Here is a 26695-nt window from a genome sequence, read left to right as displayed (position 1 = left end):
CCCGTCCCTCTTTTCTCCTGAGCCTTTTGAAAGTTCCTCTGAGTATAGCAGATCAATTCTAAACTGAGTAGGCACAAGATTTGTGCTATGCGTGTGTAATGTTAAAAGAAGCGCTTGTGGACATGTGCAACGGTGTAGCATGGGGGAACTTCCTGGTTAAAGAGGAACTCCAGTGAAAATAATATTGTAAAAAAAAAAAAGTGCTTAATTTGTACAATAATTATGTATAAATGATTTAGTCAGTATTTGCTCATTGCAAAATCTTTCCTCTCCCTGATTTACAGTCTGACATTTATCACATGGTGACATTTTTACTGCTGGAAGGTGATGTCACTGGAAAGAGATGCTGCTTGCTTTTTTGGCAGTTGTAGACAGCTGTTATTTCCCACAATGCAACAAGGATCCCACAGTGTGGTGTCAGTACCTCAGTGCTGTGAGGTGCTGACATCATTTGTGGCAGGGGTTTAACTACAAAATCAGCCATACAGAGCCCCTGATGATCCGTTTGAGAAAAGGAATAGATTTCTTGTGTAAAAGGGGGTATCAGCTACTGATTGGAATGAAGTTCAATTCTTGGTTACAGTTTCTCTTAATTCAACTTGAAGAACCCATCAAACCCTCTGAAGACTGGGCCCGAGGAAGGGGGGACCCCAAGCATGAGGACACTCATGAGAAGGTAATGTAGCCCACCATGGGATTCACTTATATCAGTCTGTGAAGAGGTGCACGATAATATTAAAAAGAACAGATAAGAATAATTTCCATCCATGGATCATTTATTATTGATCTCTATGCAATTGGCTTTTGATCGGATATTGATTATTTGATTCCATGATATTCCAACAGAAATCTATCGATCAATTGTACAGCAAGCATTGTATGGCTCAATACGGAGAAATGCTATTGGCTGTCAGACCCCACCGCCCTCGCAAGGAGGTCTTCCAACACATCCTACAAGACCTTTCATCAATAAACTGATTACATTTCAGCAATAGGGAATCGATTGTATGTTAGGGCAGATTGATAAGCGGCAGATTCCAGCAAAGTGAACTGAATAGAAAAATCGCCACCTGTGTGGTCAGCTTAAAGAGGAACTCCAGTGAAAATAATGTAATAAGAAAAGTGCTTCATTTTTACAATAATTATGTATATATGATTTAGTGTTTGCCCATTGCAAAAATCTTTCCTCTCCCTGATTTACATTCTGACGTTTATCACATGGCGACATTTTTACTGCTGACAGGTGATGTCTCTGGAAGTAGCTGCTGCTTGCTTTTTTGGCAGTTGGAAACAGCTGTAAAAAGCTATTTCCCATAATGCAACAAGGTTCACAGACAGGAAACTGCCAGGACCATGGTCCTCACAGTTTCCTGTGGTAGGGGTTTCACCACAATATCAGCCATACAGAGCCCCCTGGTGATCCGTTTGTGAAAAGGAATAGATTTCTCATGGGAAAGGGGGCATCAGCTACTGATTGGGATGAAGTTCAATTCTTGATCACGGTTTCTCTTTAAGGCTCCCTGCACAATGCAAATCCGATTTTCCCTGTATGCTATCAAAAGAAAAACGCTGCATGCAGTACCAACTAAAAATTGGAATCGCAATTGCATGCGGTGTGCAGGGAGCCTCATTCCTTCCTATTGTTCTGCTGACCTTTACAAGTTGTCATGTCAACAAAATCATCCCTCGATATCCCTATCCAAAGCCACCAGACAGTGGCCAGCAGAGATGGTCAATGGCGTGGCAATACATGCAAATCACATGCATCTGGGAACAGGGCCTATCAACACTAACAGGAAATGCAGCTGATTGGCCCAATGCCACATATTTACAAGTAATGGAATGATTTAGTGATGAGTCGTACGCGAACCAGCCGGCTCTAAGAGCCGGCTCTTTGCTGCGAACGACAATAGCCGACTCCCACTTTGAGAAGCCTCAGCCACCCCACATAGCCCTGCTTTGCTATGTAATAAAGGGCGCTGAGGCATGCTGGGAGATGTAGTCCTCCTCTTGCAGCTTGTAGGAGTGTATGGGGCGGAGCAGAGCAGTAGCAGGAGGGATTGCCCCAGTCAGAGAAGCAGTCTGGAGCTGTCATGGAGACGGGAGCGGGGCTTTTAAGCCGATTCTGAGTGGTGTCTAGTGATATTTAATGAAGAGCAGATTGAGAGCCGTAAGAGCCGGTGTGGGAGCCGATTCAGAAGAGCCGATTCTCTGAGAAGAGCCGGAATTCCCATCACTAGAATGATTATATCAAAGAAGGAAAAGTATTTTTGTGGTGAATATTAGTGGCTAGAGGCGCAGTCTCCCTCAGATCATGGGCTCTGCGCACAGAAGGCAATAGTGATGCGAACGACAAGAGCCGGTGTTCCGACGTGATAACCTACACGTCGAATTTGCCTACATCCACTATCAAACGTATAGCAGGAGGGTTAGGGGTTAGGGTTGGGGGAGGGATAAAGTGTTGGAGCACCGGCTCTCAGTTTTAAAAGAGCCGATGCCTCAGCCGCCCCACAGAGCTCTGATTTGCTCTGTAATAAAGGGTGCTGAGGCATGCTGGGAGATGTAGTCCTCCTCTTCCAGCTTGTAGGAGTGTATGGGGCGGAGCAGAGCAGTAGCAGGAGGGATTGCCCCATTCCGAGAAGCAGTCTGGAGTTGTCATGGAGACGGGGGCGGGGCTTTTACTCCAATTCTGAGTGGTGTCTAGTGATATGTAATGAAGAGCCGATTCAGAGCCGTAAGAGCCGACTCTTTGATGGGAGCCGATTCAGAAGAGCCGATTCTCCTAAAAGAGCCAGAATTCCCATCACTAGAAGGCAAGCTTTGAGGTCCCGCCCCCTACCCTCCCTCAACAGAGTGCATAAAGAGGAGGGTGTGGTTACACTTCCACACAGACCTCCAGGAAGCAGGGCGTTGCTTATTTCCTCTGCGGATACAGCGAGGAATGGGTGTGGCAGGCTTAGTCGTACCAGAAGAGGTAGAGGGGTGTGGCCTAATCTCCATTAGGTGCGTGTGGAGCAGCATTGGGAGGGCGTGCCCGGGGCGGCATATTCTCCTCAGCGCAGCACCAGGGGCGTGGTACTATTTCCATACACAGTTCTATGTGGGCGCGGTCTCCTCTCCAGTACATTGGCTGGACGGAGGGGCGTTTCCATTGGTTCCGCACCGGGTGGGCGTGGCTTTCTCTTCAGTGAGCTGTTACTGACTACTACTAGCTGCAGATGGGGTGAAGAGGCGTCGTCTATTCTCCTGTGAGTGACTTCAGTTCTGGAAAGAGTGATGTATTTTCCACAGAGCAGCCAGCAAGAATGAAGAGGTGAGGCTTATTCACTGAGTTGCTGCAGATTTGGAGGAGGTGTGTGGCACTGGCCTCTATATCTTGGCAGCAGATACGCAAACTGATATGGTAGATCTAGAGGAGGTGTGGCCTGTCCCTCAGGGTGCTTGAGGGGGTGTGGCCTGCCCCCCCCCCCCCTCTTCCCCAACATGAACCCCATATAATGTAATATAATATGAATAAAATAGTCTCCTTTCATGTCCTAGCATTTGGCACCCTCACATCTAACGTGACTACCCCAATGCAAAATACCCCCCCAAAATAAAAACAAATACGCCATGACTGAGTACACCAATTTCTGGTGGAGAAACCACCTGATGGGCCAGAATTAAACCTGAGGGCGCAAGTCTAGCTGAGGGGATGTAATGGGAAAACCTCATAGACACGTTCGACCCCTTATCACCACCACCAACTTGTAAGGAACGATATCCACGCCAGCAACCGAGCAAGTTTAGTAAAGTTGTGCGGTTGGAGGCGGGCGAGAGTCCTGGTGTGCAATTTTAGAGTTTAAAGGACATCTGTAATGACAATATGGAGGCTGCTTCCTTTTAAACAATACCAGTTTCCTGGCAGCCCTGCTGATCTGTTTGGCTGCAGTAGTGTCTGAATAATACCAGATACAAGCATGCAGCTAATCTTGTCAGATCTGACGATAATGTCAGAAACACCTGATCTGCTGCATGCTTGTTCAGGGTCTATGGCTAAAAGTATTAGAGGCAGCGGATCAGCAGGATAGCCAGGCAACTGGTTTTGCTTAAAGGGAACCTGAACTGTACCTAGAATAAAAAATGTCACTTACCTTGGGCCTCCTCCAGCCCACCATAGGCTGCGAGGTCCCCCGGCGTCCTCTCCTGGGTCCTGTCCGTGTCCCTCCGGCGGCTCACGTTACCGGCGACACCCGGAGTGGGTGTCGGGCGACTCTTCCTGGATCTTCATGCTCGTCGCCATCGCGTAGGCCGATACGCATCATCACGGCGGCCGGCGTGACAGGTCTGCGCATGCGTGGTTTAGAGTTAGGAGGCCCAAGGTAAGTGAAATTTTTTATTCTAGGTACTGTTCAGGGTCACTTTAATATGACAGCCTCCATATCCCTCTCTTCAGTTGTCCTTTAAGTAATGGATGGTGTTTCCTGCTGGGCCCCCTGTTTCCCACCAATTGGTGGTCACTGCTGTGAGCAAGGAGTGGCTGTTGGTGTATGAGGTTTCACGCTGCATTCCCGCAACTAGAATAGCGCCACAATTGCTGCATGGTGTCGTTGTCATTGATGTGTAGTGTGTGTGTGGCAGCAGTAGATCCCCTACTCAGATGTCAATCAGAGAGGGATCTATCTTTTGGGCATGTCGGTGACAGTCTGCCAGTGTGTGGCAGACTTAAAGGATACATGAGTGAAAAAAAACTGTGCTGATCTATTTATCTGGGGCTTCCTCCAGCCTCTTGAAGTCTCTGGTCGCAGCTCCACTGGCAGCCACTCTTTTGTGGCCTCTCTGTAGCAGCCGCAAACCCAGATGTGCCTGCGCAGAATGCTCCCGGCCACGTCAGCATAGCCCTGAGGGGTGTGTGAATCCACCGACCAGGCAGGGTTGGCAGTCGCTACGAAGAGGATCGCAGAAGAGTGGCTTCCAAGGGAGCTGCGACAAGGGACACAGAGACTTTAAAGAGACTCCGTAACAAAAATTGCATCCTGTTTTTTATCATCCTACAAGTTCCAAAAGCTATTCTAATGTGTTCTGGCTTACTGCAGCACTTTATACTATCACTGTCTCTGTAATAAATCAATGTATCTTTCCCCTGTCAGACTTGTCAGCCTGTGTCTGGAAGGCTGCCAAGTTCTTCAGTGTTGTGGTTCTGCTATGAACTCCCCCCTCCAGGCCCCTCTATGCACACTGCCTGTGTATTATTTAGATTAGGGCAGCTTTTCTCTTCTCTCTTATTTTTTTACAAGCTGGATAAATCGTCCTCTGAGCTGGCTGGGCTTTCACATACTGAGGAGTTACAGACAAGGGCAAAGCTGTTTGCAGGAAGAAAAGAGCAGCCTGAAACTTCAGTGCATGAGAGATGCAGGGGGAAAGAAACACACAAATGATCTCTTGAGATTCAAAAGGAAGGCTGTATACAGCCTGCTTGTGTATGGATGTATTTTCTATGTGTGGACATACTGTACATTAACCTACTTCCTGTTTTGGTGGCCATTTTGTTTGTTTATAAACAAACTTTTTAAAACTGTTTTTAACCACTTTTAATGCGGCGGGGAGCGGCGAAATTGTGACAGAGGGTAATAGGAGATGTCCCCTAACGCACTGGTATGTTTACTTTTGTGCGATTTTAACAATACAGATTCTCTTTAACCTCCTTGGCGGTAACCCCGAACGCCGCCCCGCTCACGATCGCCGCTATCAGTCGCGCCGCACGCCCCCCCAGACCCCGTGCGCTGCCTGGCCAATCAGTGCCAGGCAGCGCCGAGGGGTGGCCCGGGACTCCCAATGACGTCCCGACGTCAGTGACGTCGGTGACGTCATCCCGCCCCGTCGCCATGGCCGCCTTCTTTGAACGGGATTTCCTGATCGGAGATCGCCGAAGGCGATCGAAGAGGGCGGGGGGATGCCGCTGAGCAGCGGCTATCATGTAGCGAGCCCTGGGCTCGCTACATGATATAGGAAAAAAAAAAATAAAAAAAACTGCTGCGCTCCCTCCTGGCAGATTTTTTTATACCGCCAGGGGGGGTTAAGGAGCTGGGGAAAGCCCCAAGTAAGTAGATCAGCAATTTTTTGTATGTATCCTTTACAGGTAGCCATCCCATACAATCTTAAAGTGTAGCGGGGGGGGGGGGGGGCGGAAGGGGGACAAGAGGATTTTTTTACTTGGGGCCAGAGCTGCTCAAATCTGGAACCGGGAGACATCCGGATAGTTGCTATCTGGATATCAATCTTACCTGTCTGACGTCTTCTTCGTCCGTCCCTCGCCGCCTCCCACGATGCGCTCCAAGCGCGTCACGTGATTACAAACACTTCCTCCTTCAACCCGGAAGGAGGAAGTGTTTGTAATCACGTGACCGACGCTTGGACCGCATCGTGGGAGGCGCCGAGGGACGGACCGAAGAAGACGTCAGACAGGTAAGATTGACCCACCCCGCACAGGTAACTGGGAGATATCCGGATAGAACTATCCAGATGTCTCCCAGTTCCGGATTTGAGCAGCTCTACTTGGGGCTTCTTCCAGCTCCCTGTAGTCTATCAGAGTCATGGACTACTGTACATGTGTTGTCTCGGCCAAGCGCCTTCTCATTACACTCCTGAGGCAGGGAGGTTGAATGCTTTACTGTCTCTAATCAGTGGCAGCCTATTAAGTGCCCCAGAGTTAGAAAAAGGTCAATAGTTCATGTATTTTATCCCCCTCTGCTCTCAGAAGTTGTATTCTGCCAGGAAAACTTTTATGGCTGTAATTTGGTTATCGGTGATGTTTACTATATTCCAGACAAGGTACCAACAAGACAGAAGCTGTCACTTCCATGCATAGAAATTAAGTTTTTTAGGCAGCAAAATAAAGTCAGGCCTCTTGCACACTACATGCGATTCGGATTTGCGATTTTTAATCAGTACTGCGCGCTGCGTTTTTTTCTGCGTTTTTCTTCTTGTGCTGATGGCATCTAGGGAAAATCAGAAATCGTATTCTCAATTTGCAGTGTGCAAGAGGCCTAAAACAGCCTGGTTATGAATATGTGTTGTACTATACATACACATGTTTATCTCGTCATGTCACATATCACCTTGGGTATACTTAAAGGGAACCAGAGACGAAGCAACCTCATGTATTTTACCATATATATCAGTGGGAACATTAGAGAAAACACCTACCTTGCTTTCTGTTTCATTCTGCACTGCACAGCTTGCTTCTAATCAGCCCTGATAAAATCCCAGACTGAGCATTCAGTCTGGCTTTGTTCAGGAATATTTATAGCTCAGTCTGTGTTCTCTCATGTCTTTTCAAGTCCAAGCCTGCCCCCTGCTGGCTCTGCTCAGGAATCATTATAGCTGAGAGTCATTATAGCAAAGCCAGACTGAATGCTCAGTCCGGGATTTTATCAGGGCTGATTAGAAACAAGCTGTGCAGTGAAGAATGAAACAGAGAGCAGGGTAGGTGTTTTCTCTAATGTTCCCACTGATGTATATGGTAAAATACATGAGGGTGCTTTGTCTCTGGTTCGCTTTAATTTGTACAGTCCTCTGTTCAGCATAGTGGCAGCAGATAGAGAATATAGTGAACAGATCGCTTCCGTAAGCTCTCATACTGCATGGAAGTGGTAAGGTTGTACAATAAAAATTGTATAGTGTTTGGTGAGCTTTGCATACATAGACTTGGCACACAGCACAAAACATAATAAAGTGACAACATACAGAAAAATTCTCTTGTAGCCTGAAGACTGTGAGCTCTTGTGCTGCAAGGTGTGAGCTCCTGCACTGCGCTGTGTTAGGCCTCGTTCACATCTGCTGTGCTGAAAAACGTGTGAAAGCGTGTGGTAAAAAACGCATGCGCTAGTGCGCGCTTTAGTGCGCATTTCTGTGTGTTGCGCTGCGCTTCTTTAAAGCACGTTTTGCTTGTTGTACCAGCAGCAGTTGTCAATAAAACTTTGTTTTTGTATGTAAATGTATTTTTTTCTCCAATTAGGGGTAAAAAACGCATGCGCTTCTATGCGCTTGTACGCGCTTCTATGCGCTAAACAAAGCGCACCCATTCACTTGCATTGATGTGCGCTTTCCAGCTCAACGCACAGAAATGCATGCAACCCTACGTTTCTGTAACGCTGCTCAGCGCAGCGCATAGATGTGAACCAGCTACATTTAGTTACATGGGAAAGTAAATACCTTGCTGATCGCACAGGGCAGTGCGCTGTAAAAAGCGCACAGAAACGGCCCTGATGTGAACGAGGCCTTAGTAGGTGAATGGCTGCTGATCTAGGAGTAGTTTGCTGAATTGTAACTGTATTACTGCTTGTATTTAGGCGCTCCATCCGGATGAGACTGGAGCTTTGTGCAATTGCGGCTTGCTGTCGGAGCCAAGGGTGGAACCAGATCTGATGCAAGCAGGCAGTCGGGGAACGGCGCTGTGTTGTTCTTGGCGGCTGACCGCGGGTTCAAAAAGAAATGAATTATAAGAAATATGTGCTGCTCCCTGAGAAAGTATATTGCAGCGTATAAAAGTCAGAAACGATGAAAAGCGGGCAGCCGGCCTCCTGAAATCTATAATATTTACGTGACATCCTGCCAGCATGTAATTGCGCTATCTGGAGAGTTATTCTACGCTTGGCAGGTGCAGGGATTTGCTTGGAATGTGATTAGCTGCCATGCCGCAGGTCAGAAGCACCGCAGAGAGGCGGAAAGCGAGGGAACGCAGATACTGTTAAAGCTTTCCCAACGCCATTCCGTTTGCTGCTTTTATAAACATCTACTCTGTACTTTGCTTAAGTTTTTACGGGAGTAAAACAAAAATGTATACTAGGGCTGTGGAGTTGGTACAAAAATCATCCAAATACGACTCTGTTTATGAAACCAACGACTCCGACTCCAGGTACCCAAAATTGCTCTGACTCCTTAGCCTAATACTTACCAGGGCTGTGGAGTTGGTACAAAAATCATCTGACTCCAGGTACCCAAGATTCTTCGACTCTTGCCATGATTTATACTTACCTAGCTATTTCTAGGCGTTTACCGCCTATCGCCAAAACGCTGGCGATCGCAAGCACTTAGAAAAGCGCTAGTGTAATTAAAAGTATGGGTTGGTTCACACTGGGCGCTTTGGCAGCACTTTGCTGATCGCCAGCGATCAGATTTGCTGATCCTTATGGATACATCCTCACTGCAGCAATTGCGATCAATCGCAAATGTGCTGCATGCAGCGATTTGGTGACGATTGCCCTGTGGTTCTTGTTCTATTGAACGGGAGTGACAAGCACAAATCGCAGTAAAATCGTGAGGTTTTGTGTGCCAAATCAAACCGGCCCTGGATGGCAGTGATCTCACTGCAGCGATCGCTAGGGATTCACGATTTGCGGTAAACGAAAACGTGGTGTATGTAGTGCTTTGTTTGGGATTTTAATGTTAAAATGCAAATCGTGATTGCTCAAAATTGTTCAGTAAAAAATACATTAAAAGTGCGTAACAATACCCGTCGCAAAACACTAGTGATTTTGCAATCCCCTGTGTGAATGGGCCCAAAAGAAGGCGGGAATCTCTCTATACATAAGGTCTAAGCAATCTCCTGCACACAAAACAAAGTTGGGATTTTTATGCTGAAAACTATAACACTTTTTGCAATGTAAACATTTTTATGCCTTTATCAAATTGGCCACTCCCCCCGGCACCTGCCTTTGTCTATCTAAGATCTCTGCAGGGGTTAGCACACCTCTGTTTGTATCTAAAGGTTTCAATGTACACATTATGATACTGTATTTATGAAATAAACATAAAAAGGTATAATAACTGGAGGTTATTATGGCTTACATGAAAATGAAATGCAAATTGTATGCAGTCTGGAACCGGGACAGACCACATTGACCATAAGTGCATTTGATTGGCCCAGTTCCAAGCTGAGTGCAATCATATTATTGTATTAATTTGCATTCATTAAAATAAAGTGTATAAATCCGAAAGGTACATTTACCTCGTGTGTAGTTTTTTTTTTTTTTTATATCATTTATTGAAGAAGTAAGAATATTTCCAAATACCAATAAAACATGTCATCTTATTCGCTTCTTCCATTTTCAAAATTATAAAATACATAATAAACAAAAGAAAGAAAATACCACCATCTATTCTCCTCAATCTTCCAATCAATACTCTTGCAAATAATTTAACATCATCAGGATTTCTTCTTCAAAGATCCCCCCCCCCCCCCCCCCCCCCCAAAATTATAAACACAAAAAACATAATTATAATTACAGGAGGCGCTCTCCCCTACATCTCCACCATATCTCCATACTCCTTAGTATCTTGAAATTCTCTCCATTTCCCCCATTTAACATTAAATGCTTCTAATCTATCCTGCTGCAAAGCAATCTGATTTTCCATTACCTTGTTAACCCTCTCAACCCATTCTTTCAGGGTTGGAGAACCCTGGCATCTCCACTTAACCGGAATTAAACTTTTTGCCGCAATTAGGAGCTGAGGAACACACGATCTCTTATATTTACCAATAGACATAGATGTTCCATGCAGCAATACTTTTACTGGGTCCTAATCTCCACAATCTTCCCATAATTCCTTAAAACAATCCAACACACCCTTCCTAAAACCCGAAATACTGGACACTCCCACACTAAATGCATTAAAGGCCCTTTTGCTCCACACCCCCTCCAACATCTATCACTCACCCCCGAAACATTGTAGCCAACCTATCCGGTGTTCTATACCAGTGTTTCTCAACATTTTATTGGTATGTACCCCTTTAGAAACCCTGTACTCACCAAGTACCCCCTAGCATAGTAAACATTTTCACAAGTACCCCTTGACAAATATATATTTAATCCTAGTGCATGATAATTGGTTCTAAACCATTTCCAAGTATTTACTATTGCTTTTAATTAGCTAAAATACTAATTTGGAGTTGTTTAAATAAGATATATCATTTTTTTAAAACTCTACATTTTTTATTCTTGGTTAAGTATATCAAGCCCGAGTATCCCCTGGAACCATCAGAAGTACCCCCTGGGGTACGTGTACCACACGTTGAGAACCTATGTTCTATACCATCTTGTCAATAATTTTAAATTAATTTCCTTAATTCTAGAGCTAACTGATGTAGCATGAGCCAAAATACATGTTTTCCTTTTCAACCCATCGTGTAAAGAGATGCCAGCATCCTCCTCCCATCTACTCAAATATTTAGGAAATTCTCCCTCCCTCAATTTATTTAACTCTTTATATAAAAATGATATCAGATGCATGGGAGGAGGCTCCTTCACAAACAATTTCTCAAACTCTGATAATTCAGTACCAATGGAAAGATTTCTCCCTTTCTCCGCCAAAAAGTGTTTTCATTGAGTATGTCTCCAAAAATCAAATGGAAATTGCCCATATTCCTCACGCAACCGAATCAAAGTTTTAATTTCTCCATTATTCATAATATCTCTTAACATTACATCTCCCCTCTCACCCCATGATCCAAAAAAAAACTTTTCTTTCCCTGGCAAAAAAAAGGAGAATCCCCCCCCCCAAAGGAGTCATCAAGATTCCCACAGACCAACCCCCCTTTTTATTAACAACATCCCACACCTTAAATACATTTTTAATCCAAGAGGGTGTCCATCTTGGTAGATCTCTAAACCTACCCGGGAGCCAAAAAACTTTTGCCAAATCCAATCCAACCAATTTCTTTTCAATATCTACCCATTTCTTACCTCCACCCCCATATGTCCAATAGAAAAGTCTTACCATTACACAAGCTCTATAATAAAGTTTAAAATCCGGAAGCCCTGACCCCCCCTTTTTCTTTAGGACGTACCAAGATCTCATACACTAATCTTGAAGGCTTGTTCTGCCAAACAAACCTAATAAGGATGAGTCTGAAGCCATAATAAAAATGGCTTTTTTTCCTTATATATAGCAGGGGCATGTGTGCGCCCCTGCTAAAACGCCGCTATCCCGCGGCTGAACGAGGGTCCTTTCCTCTCCAAATCCCCCCCTGCAAAATCACGACCAACTTGGTCGTAGATTTTGCTACCCCTGTGCGCTTCCGTGTGAGGCGGGGCTATGAGCTGCAGCCCTGCCTCACACGCGTCTATCAGCGGCGGATCTCCGCCTCTCCCCGCCCCTCTCAGTGAAGGAAAACAGAGAGGCGGGGGAGAGGCGGAGATCCGCCGCTGATAGACGCGTGTGAGGCAGGGCTGCATCTCATAGCCCCGCCTCACATGGAAGCTCTCCCCGGGCAGCACAGGGGGGATTTGGAGGGGAAAGGACCCTCGTTTAGCTGCGGGATAGTGGCGTTTTAGCAGGGGCACACATGCCCCTGCTATATATAAGGAAAAAAGCCATTTTAATTATGGCTTCAGACTATCTTTAAAGAGACTCTGTAACATTAAAAAGATCCCCTGGGGGGTACTCACCTCGGGTGGGGGAAGCCTCCGGATCCTAATGAGGCTTCCCACGCCGTCCTCTGTCCCACGGGGGTCTCGCCTCAGCCCTCCGAACAGCCGGCGACTGTGCCGACTGTCAGTTCAATATTTACCTTTGCTGGCTCCAGCGGGGGCGCTGTGGCGGCTCTCGGCTCCGAACTACACGGAAATACTTGATCTCATTCGGGTCCGCTCTACTGCGCAGGCACAGGAAACTTGCGCCTGCGCAGTAGAGCAGATCCGACGGCGATCGGGTATTTCCGTGTAGTTCGGAGCCGACAGCCGTCAGAGCGCCTGCGCAGGAGCCAGGAAGGTAAATATTGACGTCACCGCTGCACGGACTCCACGGAGGGCTGCAGCAAGACCCCTGACGGATGGAGGACGGCGTGGGAAGCCTCATTAGGATCCGGAGGCTTCCCCCACCCGAGGTGAGTACCCCCAGGGGATCTTTTCATGTTACAGATCCTCTTTAAGAGACCGAAAAAAAACTGCAGGCACACAAATTGGAATCATGGACATGCAGAATACCACCCTAGGAAAAATATTCATTTTAATATCTATACACCCAAACCATGAAAAACCCCTACCATTCCATCCCTCCAGATCTTTTTTAATTATACTTAATAATGGAAGATAATTTAGGGAGTACAGCCTCGATAGATCACTTGGTAACTGTAGCGATCGGTGTCAGCAAATAAGAGAGAGAATCTGATCCTTGGCGATCCGCAGTATCCCCAAGAATACAGATATACCCGATTATTGAGGATCTGCGGAATCGTCAATAATCAGATATGTCTAACCTCTAGACACCTGAGAGAGTGTAAGTGTTTGGTGTAACAGTAACAACTCTGAGTGAAGACCACCAGAGGAGCTGGCGGCCTGAGACTCCTGAGGAATTCACCCCTGACAGTGGGTGATATTCCTGTAGCCTGTGGACCCCTGAGCGAGGGACCAAGGCTGGGTTGCTGGAAGCCCTGCTGCTAATATGTAAGGTTTTGCCCTGAACTGGGCTAACGTAACACAGTAATAGCACAATCCTAGTCTGGGGTGTGAGGTCCGTAGTCACAACACCCTGGAACTAGTCTGGAGTATAACATAAATGATAATACAATTCCCTAGTCTTGGGTGTGAGTTCCGTGATCATCAACACCCTGGAACTAGTCTGGAGTATAACATAAATGATATTACAGTTCCCTAGTCTTGGATGTGAGGGACTTGATCTCAACACCCTGGAACTATGCTAGAGAATACACAGAAGATACACAGTATTCCTAGTCTGGGGTGTGAGGGCCTTGATCTCAACACCCTGGAACTGGTCTAACAAATAATACAATTCAACTAGCACTCCAAGCCATCAACAGAATCTGGCTAAGTGTGAACCCCCAGGTCCACCTAGCCCAAACACACTGTAAGGATCCGACCAAGGTCCGAGTGCCTTCACGTAAGCGTTAGCAATGGCAGACAACCAGCAACTGACAAGCAGCAGAATATATAGTTGCTGGACTCTGCCGCCCCGCCCGAGCCATTCAGCCAATCATGAGTCCTGCAGGAATCAGCTGATCTTCCTGATCAGCTGACACTTCCCCTGCTGGTATAAAGGTCCTGAGTTCAGGCCCGCACGCGCGTAGCTCTCCATCTGCCTATGTGCACTAACAGACCCAGCCACACCAAGCGCACGCTGCTGCATGCAAATGCCGCGTTGGACGCGGAAACAGCTGCTTTGCTGTCAGGACATGCGGCGGCTTTTCCGCATTCCACCATACTACCAGACGCGTGTCTATTTGTGCAAACCGCCGCGTTGGACGCGAAGTCAGCAAGCCTTGCTCTTAGCACATGCGGCGGCTTTTCCGCGTTTTCTCACAGTAGCATTATTCCCAAATATTTAATAGCCTCTTTCCTAAAAGGAAATGAAAAATTACTTTCTACCAACTTCACAACTCCTGGGGCTCGATTCACCAAGCGGTGCAAAGTGTTAGCACCATGGTGAAAAGGCCCTTATCACGCCTAAAGTCACTTTAGGCATGATAAGAAGAAACTCGCGCGAAGTTGCCGCGCGTACGCGCGTAAGTGCGCGCGCAACACCCGACGCTTCGCGCGAAGCTCCCATTAAGCCCTATGGGACTTTGCGCGCGCTCTCACGCGCGTACGCGCGGTAACTTCGCGCGAAGAGCAGGAAAAATCGGTGATAACTCAGTGGTGAAAAGGTCATCACGCCTAAAGTCTTTTAGGCGTGATAACTGGGTTATCACCGCTTTGTGAATCGAGGCCCTGGTGTCAATGACACATTCAGTGCGTCATATTAATCTTGAAATTTGAAAAAAAAAAACATATTTCTCAATTTCCTTAACCAAAATTGACAAAAACACAAGAGGCTCCGAAATATAAAACAAGATATCATCCGCAAAAGCTGATATCTTATGTTCCTCATCTCCAACTCTAACTCCATGGATATTTCCAGACCTCCTAACAGTACACAAAAAAACTTCCAAGGTCAAAATAAAAATAACCGGTGACATAGGACTCCCCTGTATCGTTCCATTCGTTCCATTTAGCCCAGGGCTGTGGAGTCGTGGAGTCGGAGTCGTTCCATTCGACAAGGAGAAGGCATCAGACAGGGCACCATTCACTCTAACCCTTGCAGTTGGGCTAGAATACAACGCACCCAACCAATTTAACATGTTCTCTCCCAATCCTATAAATCTTAAAGTAGACATAATAAAGTTCCAATTTACCCTGTTGAATGCCTTCTCCGTATCCGTCGACAACACCATCATAGAAACTTCCTTCATTAAGGACCACTTAAACAGTGCCATCGCCCTTGCCACATTATCCCTCCCTTCTCTCCCAGGCACAAACCCAACCTGATCTCCTTTAGCTACTAATCCCAGCCATGGCTTAATTCTCTCAACTAACATTTTTGCAAAATTTTTATATCCAAATTCAGTAATGATATAGGCCTGTAACTTTGATGCAAATCTGGGTCTTTTCCACTCTTATGAATAACTGTTATATGAGGCTCTAACACATCTTTAGGCATTTCTATACCCTCTTTGAGGGAATTTAAGAATCTACACATAGGTGGCTCTAACACATCACTGAAAATAGAAAAATATTGCTTTATGAAACCATCAGGACCCGGTGACTTACCCAACTTCATGGCTTTATCATAGCTAACACCTCTTCACTAATCTCTTTTTCCATGATATCTCTATTTTCCTGTGATATTTTCACCATCCCAGATTCCTCTAGATATTTCCACATCCCTTTATCAAAATCCCTGGATCCATTTTTCGGAAGTCCATACAGTGAAGAATAATACTCCTTAAAAACATTCGCTATTTTGTGAAACCCGAAAGGGGCATGTGTGCCCTGCTAAAACGCCGCTATCCCGCGGCTAAACGGGGGTCCCTTACCCCCCAAATCCGCCCTGCAAAATCTACGACCAACTTGGTCGTAGATTTTGCTGCTGTTGAGGCAGGGCTAACGGCTGCAGCCCTGCCTCTGAGCGCCGTCTATCAGCGGCGCATCGCCGCCTCTCCCCCGCCCCTCTCAGTGAAGGAAGACTGAGAGGGGCGGGGGAGAGGCGGAGATACGTGCTGATAGATGCGTGTGAGGCAGGGCAACAGCGGTTAGCCCTGCCTCAATCAGGAAGATATCCCCGCTGCACGGAGGGGATTTGGGGGGTCAGGGACCCCCGTTTAGCCCAGGGCTGTGGAGTCGGAGTCGGAGCAATTTTGGGTGCCTGGAGTCGGAGTCGGGAAAAAATGCACCGACTCCGACTCCTAATGAATTTGTAACTGTAATTAAAATAGAAAATATGATAAAATGTTCTATTTCTCAAATAATAGTCATTAAAAATAATGTATATATACAGTAATAGCTGTGTTCAGTCCACAAAAATGAAAATGAAATAAACCAATCAAAATTAGTTACTTGTGCTGCTTCAATAAAGCAGTCCCCGTATACTTTTAAAGTCAGACATACATATCTGATTGTGACTGTATATATGATGTGTACACAGGAATCTCTTATATATACTAAATAACATCTATGCTGTAAGAATAAAGCCTGATGTGTAGCCGTGTCACTAATAGAGATGGTCAATGAGATGGAAATAATTCTGCATTGATGCTGATTTATGCAAATGTATGCACTACCTTTGCTCATTAAATCAAATAATTTGATATGTTGTTAAAATTTGGTTTGGTGACTACAAATTAAAGGGTACCTGAGACGGATGAAAAGTAATTTTTGTTTTTGTTTTTTCTTATACATACCTGGGGCTTCCTCCAGCCCCCTTCAGGCCAATCAGTCCCTCGCTGTCCTCCTCCACCACCTGGATCTTCTGCTATGAGTCCCTGTAATTCAGTCAATCAGCGCAGTCCGGCCACGTGCCGCTCCCACAGCCAGGAACATTCTGCACCTGCGCAATAGTGCTGCACAGGTGTAGTACACTTCCAGCGGCAGAGTGTGTGCATGCGCACTACGCCAGACTGGCTCAAGTACCTGGACTCATAGCAGAAGATGCAGGTGGTGGAGGAGGACAGCGAGGGACTGATTAGCCTGAAGGAGGCTGGAAGAAGCCCCAAGTATGTATAAAACTTTAATTTCATCTGTCTCAGGTTTACTTTGTTACACAGTAGTACTATACTCTACATATGCACTCCCCACAGAGCTGCAGGGAATCCACTGAGAATGTTGTACACATTGAACACAGAGGTGTTGTCTGTCACCCATAAACCTGGTTCAGATTGTGCATGAAGAATGTGTTATAGAGGAAGAATCTCCTTATTCCCCTGCAGAGCACCTGCACATCACTCTTACATGTACCCACAGTTACATTGCCTAGGGCCTGATCCATGTTCAGATTGTGCATGAAGAATGTGTAATAGAGGAAGAATCCCCTCATTCCCCTGCAGAGTACCTGCACATCACTCTTACATGTACCCACAGTTACATTGCCTAGGGCCTGATCCATGTTCAGATTGTACATGAATAATGTGTAATAGAGGAAGAATCTCCTCGTCCTGCAGAGTACCTGCACATTACTCTTACATGTACCCACAGTTACATTGCCTAGGGCCTGATAGATGTAAGTACTCTTACCAAGGACTAGTTTTAGTCTAAAGGGAATAAATATAGTAGTCTACATATCCTTCTCACTTCAGTAGTCTTGTAAAATTCCTAAGCGTTGGCAGTTAAGAGACGAATTTCACGTTACATACTTTTAATCAACAAAATTGTAATATGCAAATTAGAGGAGTCTGAGTCGGTGGAATCCTAAACTGAGGAGTCGGAGTCGGTGGATTTTTGGACCGACTCCACAGCCCTGGTTTAGCTGCAGGATAGCGGCGTTTTAGCAGGGACACACATGCCCCTGCTGAATATAAGCACTGAAGCGAGATTTATTCTTGCTTCAGTGTCTCTTTAATGCTCTAGCCAACCACCTTCCACTTCTATTTGCATTTTCAAACCATTTAGCAGAATAAATTCTATGCTTTTCCCTCAGTCCACTCTCTAATAACTCTGACAATTTAATTTTTGCCCTGTTCAAATTATCTAATGCTTTCTGATCTAATGAACTCTTATGTTCTAATTCCAATTTTCCTATTTCTGATAATAATTCCGTAATTTTACCATTATACTCTTTCTTTTTTTTTGGGCTCCCAAGGATATAAAGACCCCCTCACCACCGCCTTATGAGCTGACCATACTATACCCTTGTCCATACCATCCAATTCGTTAACCTCAAAATATTCCACTAACATTTTTTTTTATCTTATCTTTAAGTTCTATATCATCTAGATTGCGATTGAGTCTCCAATGCCAATCACGTCTATTTCTAACCCCTAAATCCAAGTCAAACCACACAGGGGCATGATCTGAGATCATTATATTCCCTATACCTGCTCCTTTTATGCTATCCAAAAATATTTGATCCAAAAACAGAATATATATCCTTGTATATATTTTATGCAGATGTGAAAAAAAGAATAATCCTCCATGGAAGGGAAAAGTGCTCTCCATACATCTACAAGATGAGCATTCTGAAAAATCTTTTTGATAGATTTATTAGCTACTGCCGTAATACTCCTAGAACCAGATGACACATCCATTTTAGGCTCAGAGACCCAATTACAATCTACTCCAAAAACCATACATCCCTCCCTGAACCCCTCAAGTTGTTCAAGCACCAATCTAAAAAAAATGAGCATGTGATTCATGAGGTGCATAGATATTTACAACAGTATATACTAGGCCCATTAATTGTCCCTTCAAAAAAACAAACCTGCCCATCTCATCACTCTTTTTATCCAAAAATACAGACACGTCTTACTCACTGCTATTGCAACTCCTTTAGCCTTTTTAATCGGAGAATTAGAAAAAAAACATCTATCAAATATGGACAAGGGCATACCAGGCTTCTTATCTCCACAAAAACGAGTTTCCTGCAAAAAAAGGATTTGGGGTTTAAGTCAATGCAACTCCATCCATAATTTTCCTCTTTTAACTGGAGAACCAAGACCCTAAACATTATAGGAGAGAATCCATAAATTTTACCCTCCTGAGTCATCAAACATAAACTCCATTAATTTCCTAGAGGAGACCAGAAGGTAAAAAAAAATGAAAAAACAAAAAACATAATAGTACATAAAAAAAATAACGTACCAAAATGTAGTTTGTAGAGATGGCCAGCAGAGGGCTGCAGATCTCCACTCATTTATCTCAGAAGTCACTACCGGTTGAAGTCCGTTCTGCAGAAACTCTCTAAGGCTCCCTGCACACTGCATGCGATTCCGATTTTTAATCGGTTTTACATCCGATTCTGATTCCGATTTTTAATTGTTACTGCATTCTGTTTTTTCCTCCGTTTTTCTGTTGATTGTATTAAGACAAAATCGGAATTGCAAATCGGAATCGGAAATGGCTCGGCTACACTTTAAAGAGAACCCGAGGTGTGTTTAAAGAATGTTATCTGCATACAGAGGCTGGATCTGCCTATACAGCCCAGCCTCTGTTGCTATCCCAAACCCCACTAAGGTCCCCCTGCACTCTGCAATCTCTCAAATCACAGCCACGATGTGAGGCTGTGTTTACATCTGTAGTGTCAGTCTCAGCTGCTCCCCCGCCTCCTGCATAGCTCCGGTCCCTGCCCCCGTCCCTTCCCTCCAATCAGCAGGGAGGGAAGAGATGCAGGCGGGGACCGGAGTTCTGCAGGAGGCGGGGAGAGCAGCAGACTGACACTATAGAGATAAACACAGCCAGCTCTGACAAGCTGTTTGTCAGCAGCATGGCTGTGATTTATGAGGGATTGCAGAGTGCAGGGGGACCTTAGGGGGGTTTGGGATAGCAACAGAGGCTGGGCTGTATAGGCAGATCCAGCCTCTGTATGCAGATAATATTCTTCAAACCCACCTCGGGTTCTCTTTAAGCCACCAGCAAGCAAGAAAATACTCTGAATAATTCTGGCAGTACTCTTTCACCTACTTTTTGGTACATTTTAAGTTGCAAAGTGCTAAAAAGTTATTTTAAACAAAAGTTGAAAATTATCTATATAAGGGAAAACTCAGGAAAAAAAGTAAATTGAATAAGGGCCAGAGACCTGTAATCTGCTGAGTGGCAGATTGTTCTGCAAGGGAGTATTTGAAAAATAAAGGTTACATGAGGAGAATAGTCTATGGGATGCTTAGCGCTCATGTAAATTGTTACTTCTGAGTTATAATCTTGGTTATATTTGGTATGTGCAGTGTAACGTTTGCGGAATCGTTTTCGTGGTCAGCGCACGAAATGCGCACTGACAGAACGAAAACCCTGCACAAGCGTATAATTAAGTAAACCCAGGCTAGGTGCGATGCACCAACAGAGGGCAATTCCCACCGGCAGATGGCGCTGTGGAGTGCAGACGAGCACAGCCTCTGCACGGCCACAAATGCCAGATGGGAATTGTACAGATCTAAGACAGTGCGGGGATGAACAGCCCTTAAAGAGAAGAGCACAGAGATAGGCTAAATGTGTGTTCCCCAATCTAGTCGCCACCCAGCGACGGTGAACACACATTCGCAGAAACAAAGTATGAATGCGATCGAGAGAGAGGAGATCGCCAGAAGTGACACAAGACAGATTAGAACAGAACTCGAGAAAGCAAAGGCACAGCAAACGACAATGAGAAAATAACGAAAATAACAAACGCTAAGTAAACGCAAACACTGCACTCATTCGCAACAGTGAACATGTTTACAGCGCGATCTCCACACGTTAAGCGCAACAGAGACAAGCACGCCTAACTAACCACCGACAGACAAACATGAAAAGAACGCGAGCGCTTGCTTAACGGTTACCTCACCGAGCCTACAGCAAGCGTTCGTATCAGACAAGACAGACAAACGGAAAACAGGAATACGAGAGGAAAGATCCACTGCTCTTTCCGTCAGAGCGAGTGCGATCCGAGCTCAGGAACAAGAAAGCAGATCAGAAGGATCCACAGCCGCTACCGCTAGGTGCTAGTGCGACCCAAGCACGACAGACAGATGAGATAGCCGGGAGCAACTGCTGCTCCAGCTATACTCCAAGAACAAAGATCAGAAGGATCCACAGCCGCGACCGCTAGAGGCTAGTGCGATCCAAACACGACAGACAGATGAGGTAGCCGGTAGCAACCGCTGCTCCAGCTTACACTCCAAGAACAAAGATCAGAAGGATCCACAGCCTCTACCGCTAGAGGCTAGTGCGATCCAAACAAGACAGACAGATTAACAGAAGGGGCTACCAGTAGCGACCGCTGCTCTGGTTAGCACCCCAGACAGACAGAAAGATTTCCTGACAACCACCGTTGGTGACAGGACAATCACAAGCGAGAGGCCATACAGACAAAACAGATAGCAAGCTAACTGCACTAGGGAAGCTGCCTAGTGCAGTCCCAAGAATTACTCTGAGATAACTTTAACAAGAAATAGCATGGCTGGCACTCTAGAGGCTTGATTCACAAAGCGGTGCTAACTGTTAGCACGCCTGTAAAAACCCCCTTTGCACGTCTAAACGAGCTTTTCGCGCGCAAAACTTTATGCGCGCAAAACTTTATGCGCACACTGCACAGAGCGCAGGGCGCTCCGTGTGAAGTGGCTATTAAAGCCTATGGGATTTAGCGCACGCATAGGACTTCGCGCGCGTAAAACTTTGCGCGCAAAACTTTTTCGGTCTGATTGCGAAATCCGGTGCTAACCTACTTAGCACCCTGGTTAGCGCGCCTAAAGACTTTAGACACGCTAAGTAGGTTAGCACCGCTTTGTGAATCAAGCCCCAGGAGTGTTTTAACAAACCCTGAAAGGATGACCAGCCAAGGACTCTGGGAAAAACATGGCTTATATACTGCCAGCCTAGCTAGGTGATTTGCATAACCAATGTATGCAAATTCCTCAGCAGCAGAGCAGATCAGAAACTTGCAAAGGAAAGACAGGTCTCTGTTCCAGAGACCTGCAGCCCACAGACTAGAGGAATGGTCAAACAGCTGTCTGCCTGTGCAGCCAGCTGAGTGGATCATTACATGCAGGTTCTGTTATATAATCTTGGTTATATGTGGTATGTGCAGGGTCTGGGATATAATCTTGGTTATATGTGGTATGTGCAGGTTCTGGGATATAATCTTGGTTGTATTTGGTATGTGCATGTTCTGGGATATAATCTTGGTTATATTTGGTATGTGCAGGTTCTGGGATATAATCTTGGTTGTATTTGATATGTGCAGGTTCTGGGATATAATCTTGGTTGTATTTGGTATGTGCAGGTTCTGGGATATAATCTTGGTTATATGTGGTATGTGCAGGGTCTGGGATATAATCTTGGTTATATGTGGTATGTGCAGGTTCTGGGATATAATATTGGTTGTATTTGGTATGTGCATGTTCTGGGATATAATCTTGGTTATATTTGGTATGTGCAGGTTCTGGGATATAATCTTGGTTGTATTTGGTATGTGCAGGTTCTGGGATATAATCTTGGTTGTATTTGGTATGTGCAGGTTCTGGGATATAATCTTGGTTATATTTGGTATGTGCAGGTTCTGGAATAGAATCTTGGTTATATTTGGTATGTGCAGGTTCTGGGAGATAATCTTGGTTATATTTGGTATGTGCAGGTACTGGGAGATAATCTTGGTTATATTTGCTATGTGCAGGTTCTGGGAGATAATCTTGTTTATATTTGCTATGTGCAGGTTCTGGGATATAATCTTGGTTATATTTGGTATGTGCAGGTTCTGGGATATAATCTTGTTTATATTTGCTATGTGCAGGTTCTGGGATATAATCTTGGTTGTATTTGGTATGTGCAGGTTCTGGGATATAATCTTGGTTGTATTTGGTATGTGCAGGTTCTGGGATATAATATTGGTTGTGTTTGGTATGTGCAGGTTCTGGGATATAATCTTGGTTATATGTGGTATGTGCAGGTCCTGGGATATAATCTTGGTTGTATTTGGTATGTGCAGGTTCTGGGATATAATCTTGGTTATATGTGGTATGTGCAGGTTCTGGGATATAATCTTGGTTATATTTAGTATGTGCAGGTTCTGGGATATAATCTTGGTTATATTTGCTATGTGCAAGTTATGGGATATAATCTTGTTTATATTTGCTATGTGCAGGTTCTGGGATATAATCTTGGTTGTATTTGGTATGTGCAGGTTCTGGGATATGATCTTGGTTATATGTGGTATGTGCAGGTTCTGGGATATGATCTTGGTTATATGTGGTATGTGCAGGTTCTGGGAGATAATCTTGGTTATATTTGGTATGTGCAGGTTCTGGGATATAATCTTGGTTGTATTTGGTATGTGCAGGTTCTGGGATATGATCTTGGTTACATGTGGTATGTGCAGGTTCTGGGATATAATCTTGGTTGTATTTGCTATGTGCAGGTTCTGGGATATAATCATGGTTATATTTGCTATGTGCAGGTTCCGGGATATAATCTTGGTTATATTTGGTATGTGCATGTTCTGGGATATAATCTTGGTTATATTTGGTATGTGCAGGTTCTGGGATATAATCTTGGTTGTATTTGGTATGTGCAGGTTCTGGGATATAATCTTGGTTATATTTGGTATGTGCAGGTTCTGGGATATAATCTTGGTTGTATTTCGTATGTGCAGGTTCTGGGATATAATCTTGGTTGTATTTGGTATGTGCAGGTTCTGGGATATAATCTTGGTTATATTTGGTATGTGCAGGTTCTGGGATATAAGCTTGGTTGTATTTGGTATGTGCAGGTTCTGGGATATAATCTTGGTTGTATGTGGTATGTGCAGGTTCTGGGATATAATCTTGGTTATATTTGGTATGTGCAGGTTCTGGGATATAATCTTGGTTATATTTGGTATGTGCAGGTTCTGGGATATAATATTGGTTATATTTGGTATGTGCAGGTTCTGGGATATAATCTTGGTTATATTTGCTATGTGCAGGTTCTGGGATATAATCTTGGTTATATCTGCTACGGTATGTGCAGGTTCTGGGATATAATCTTGGTTATATTTGGTACGTGCAGGTTCTGGGATATAATCTTGGTTATATTTGGTACGTGCAGGTTCTGGGATATAATCTTGGTTATATTTGGTATGTGCAGGTTCTGGGATATAATCTTGGTTATATTTGGTATGTGCAGGTTCTGGGATATAATCTTGGTTATATTTGGTATGTGCAGGTTCTGGGATATAATCTTGGTTATATTTGGTATGTGCAGGTTCTGGGAGATAATCTTGGTTATATTTGCTATGTGCAAGTTCTGGGATATAATCTTGGTTATATTTGGTATTTGCAGGTTCTGGGATATAATCTTGTTTATATTTGCTATGTGCAGGTTCTGGGATATAATCTTGTTTATATTTGCTATGTGCAGGTTCTGGGATATAATATTGGTTGTATTTGGTATATGCAGGTTCTGGGATATAATCTTGGTTGTATTTGGTGTGTGCAGGTTCTGGGATATAATATTGGTTGTGTTTGGTATGTGCAGGTTCTGGGATATAATCTTGGTTATATGTGGTATGTGCAGGTCCTGGGATATAATCTTGGTTGTATTTGGTATGTGCAGGTTCTGGGATATAATCTTGGTTATATGTGGTATGTGCAGGTTCTGGGATATAATCTTGGTTATATTTGGTATGTGCAGGTTCTGGGATATAATCTTGGTTATATTTGCTATGTGCAAGTTCTGGGATATAATCTTGTTTATATTTGCTATGTGCAGGTTCTGGGATATAATCTTGGTTGTATTTGGTATGTGCAGGTTCTGGGATATGATCTTGGTTATATGTGGTATGTGCAGGTTCTGGGATATGATCTTGGTTATATGTGGTATGTGCAGGTTCTGGGAGATAATCTTGGTTATATTTGGTATGTGCAGGTTCTGGGATATAATCTTGGTTGTATTTGGTATGTGCAGGTTCTGGGATATGATCTTGGTTATATGTGGTATGTGCAGGTTCTGGGATATAATCTTGGTTGTATTTGCTATGTGCAGGTTCTGGGATATAATCATGGTTATATTTGCTATGTGCAGGTTCCGGGATATAATCTTGGTTATGTGCATGTTTTGGGATATAATCTTGGTTATATTTGGTATGTGCAGGTTCTGGGATATAATCTTGGTTGTATTTGGTATGTGCAGGTTCTGGGATATAATCTTGGTTATATTTGGTATGTGCAGGTTCTGGGATATAATCTTGGTTGTATTTCGTATGTGCAGGTTCTGGGATATAATCTTGGTTGTATTTGGTATGTGCAGGTTCTGGGATATAATCTTGGTTATATTTGGTATGTGCAGGTTCTGGGATATAAGCTTGGTTGTATTTGGTATGTGCAGGTTCTGGGATATAATTTTGGTTGTATGTGGTATGTGCAGGTTCTGGGATATAATCTTGGTTATATTTGGTATGTGCAGGTTCTGGGATATAATCTTGGTTATATTTGGTATGTGCAGGTTCTGGGATATAATATTGGTTATATTTGGTATGTGCAGGTTCTGGGATATAATCTTGGTTATATTTGCTATGTGCAGGGTCTGGGATATAATCTTGGTTATATCTGCTACGGTATGTGCAGGTTCTGGGATATAATCTTGGTTATATTTGGTACGTGCAGGTTCTGGGATATAATCTTGGTTATATTTGGTACGTGCAGGTTCTGGGATATAATCTTGGTTATATTTGGTATGTGCAGGTTCTGGGATATAATCTTGGTTATATTTGGTATGTGCAGGTTCTGGGATATAATCTTGGTTGTATTTGGTATGTGCAGGTTCTGGGAGATAATCTTGTTTATATTTGCTATGTGCAAGTTCTGGGATATAATCTTGGTTATATTTGGTATGTGCAGGTTCTGGGATATAAGCTTGGTTGTATTTGGTATGTGCAGGTTCTGGGATATAATTTTGGTTGTATGTGGTATGTGCAGGTTCTGGGATATAATCTTGGTTATATTTGGTATGTGCAGGTTCTGGGATATAATCTTGGTTATATTTGGTATGTGCAGGTTCTGGGATATAATATTGGTTATATTTGGTATGTGCAGGTTCTGGGATATAATCTTGGTTATATTTGCTATGTGCAGGTTCTGGGATATAATCTTGGTTATATCTGCTACGGTATGTGCAGGTTCTGGGATATAATCTTGGTTATATTTGGTACGTGCAGGTTCTGGGATATAATCTTGGTTATATTTGGTACGTGCAGGTTCTGGGATATAATCTTGGTTATATTTGGTATGTGCAGGTTCTGGGATATAATCTTGGTTATATTTGGTATGTGCAGGTTCTGGGATATAATCTTGGTTGTATTTGGTATGTGCAGGTTCTGGGATATAATCTTGGTTATATTTGGTATGTGCAGGTTCTGGGAGATAATCTTGGTTATATTTGCTATGTGCAAGTTCTGGGATATAATCTTGGTTATATTTGGTATTTGCAGGTTCTGGGATATAATCTTGGTTGTATTTGGTATGTGCAAGTTCTGGGATATAATCTTTGTTGTATTTGGTATGTGCAGGTTCTGGGATATAATCTTGGTTGTATTTGGTATGTGCAGGTTCTGGGATATAATCTTGGTTGTATTTGGTATGTGCAGGTTCTGGAATATAATCTTGGTTATATGTGTTATGTGCAGGTTCTGGGATATAATCTTGGGTATATTTGGTATGTGCAGGTTCTGGGATATAATTTTGGTTATATTTGCTATGTGCAGGTTCTGGGATATAATCTTGGTTGTA

General features: G+C 44.1%; 1 protein-coding gene across 3 annotated transcripts in view; it reads left to right on the top strand.

Moving 5' to 3' along the window:
* Window positions 1–3146: 3146 nt before the first annotated feature.
* B3GNTL1 (UDP-GlcNAc:betaGal beta-1,3-N-acetylglucosaminyltransferase like 1) overlaps window positions 3147–26695 on the top strand; it is a 928550-nt gene continuing 905001 nt past the window's right edge. For 2 of the 3 annotated variants that reach the window (XM_068262527.1, XM_068262525.1), the window contains exon 1: window positions 3148–3313. The gene's annotated coding sequence lies outside the window, so the exon portion shown is untranslated. Of the gene's footprint in view, window positions 3314–26695 lie in introns of all 3 variants that reach the window. The other variant, XM_068262529.1, reaches the window with a different exon arrangement.

Source organism: Hyperolius riggenbachi, chromosome 12 (genome assembly GCF_040937935.1).
Source record: "Hyperolius riggenbachi isolate aHypRig1 chromosome 12, aHypRig1.pri, whole genome shotgun sequence".
In the NCBI taxonomy this organism is placed as follows: domain Eukaryota; kingdom Metazoa; phylum Chordata; class Amphibia; order Anura; family Hyperoliidae; genus Hyperolius; species Hyperolius riggenbachi.
The sequence above is the reverse complement of the archived record's forward strand: the minus strand, read 5'-3'. Positions and strand labels throughout refer to the sequence as shown.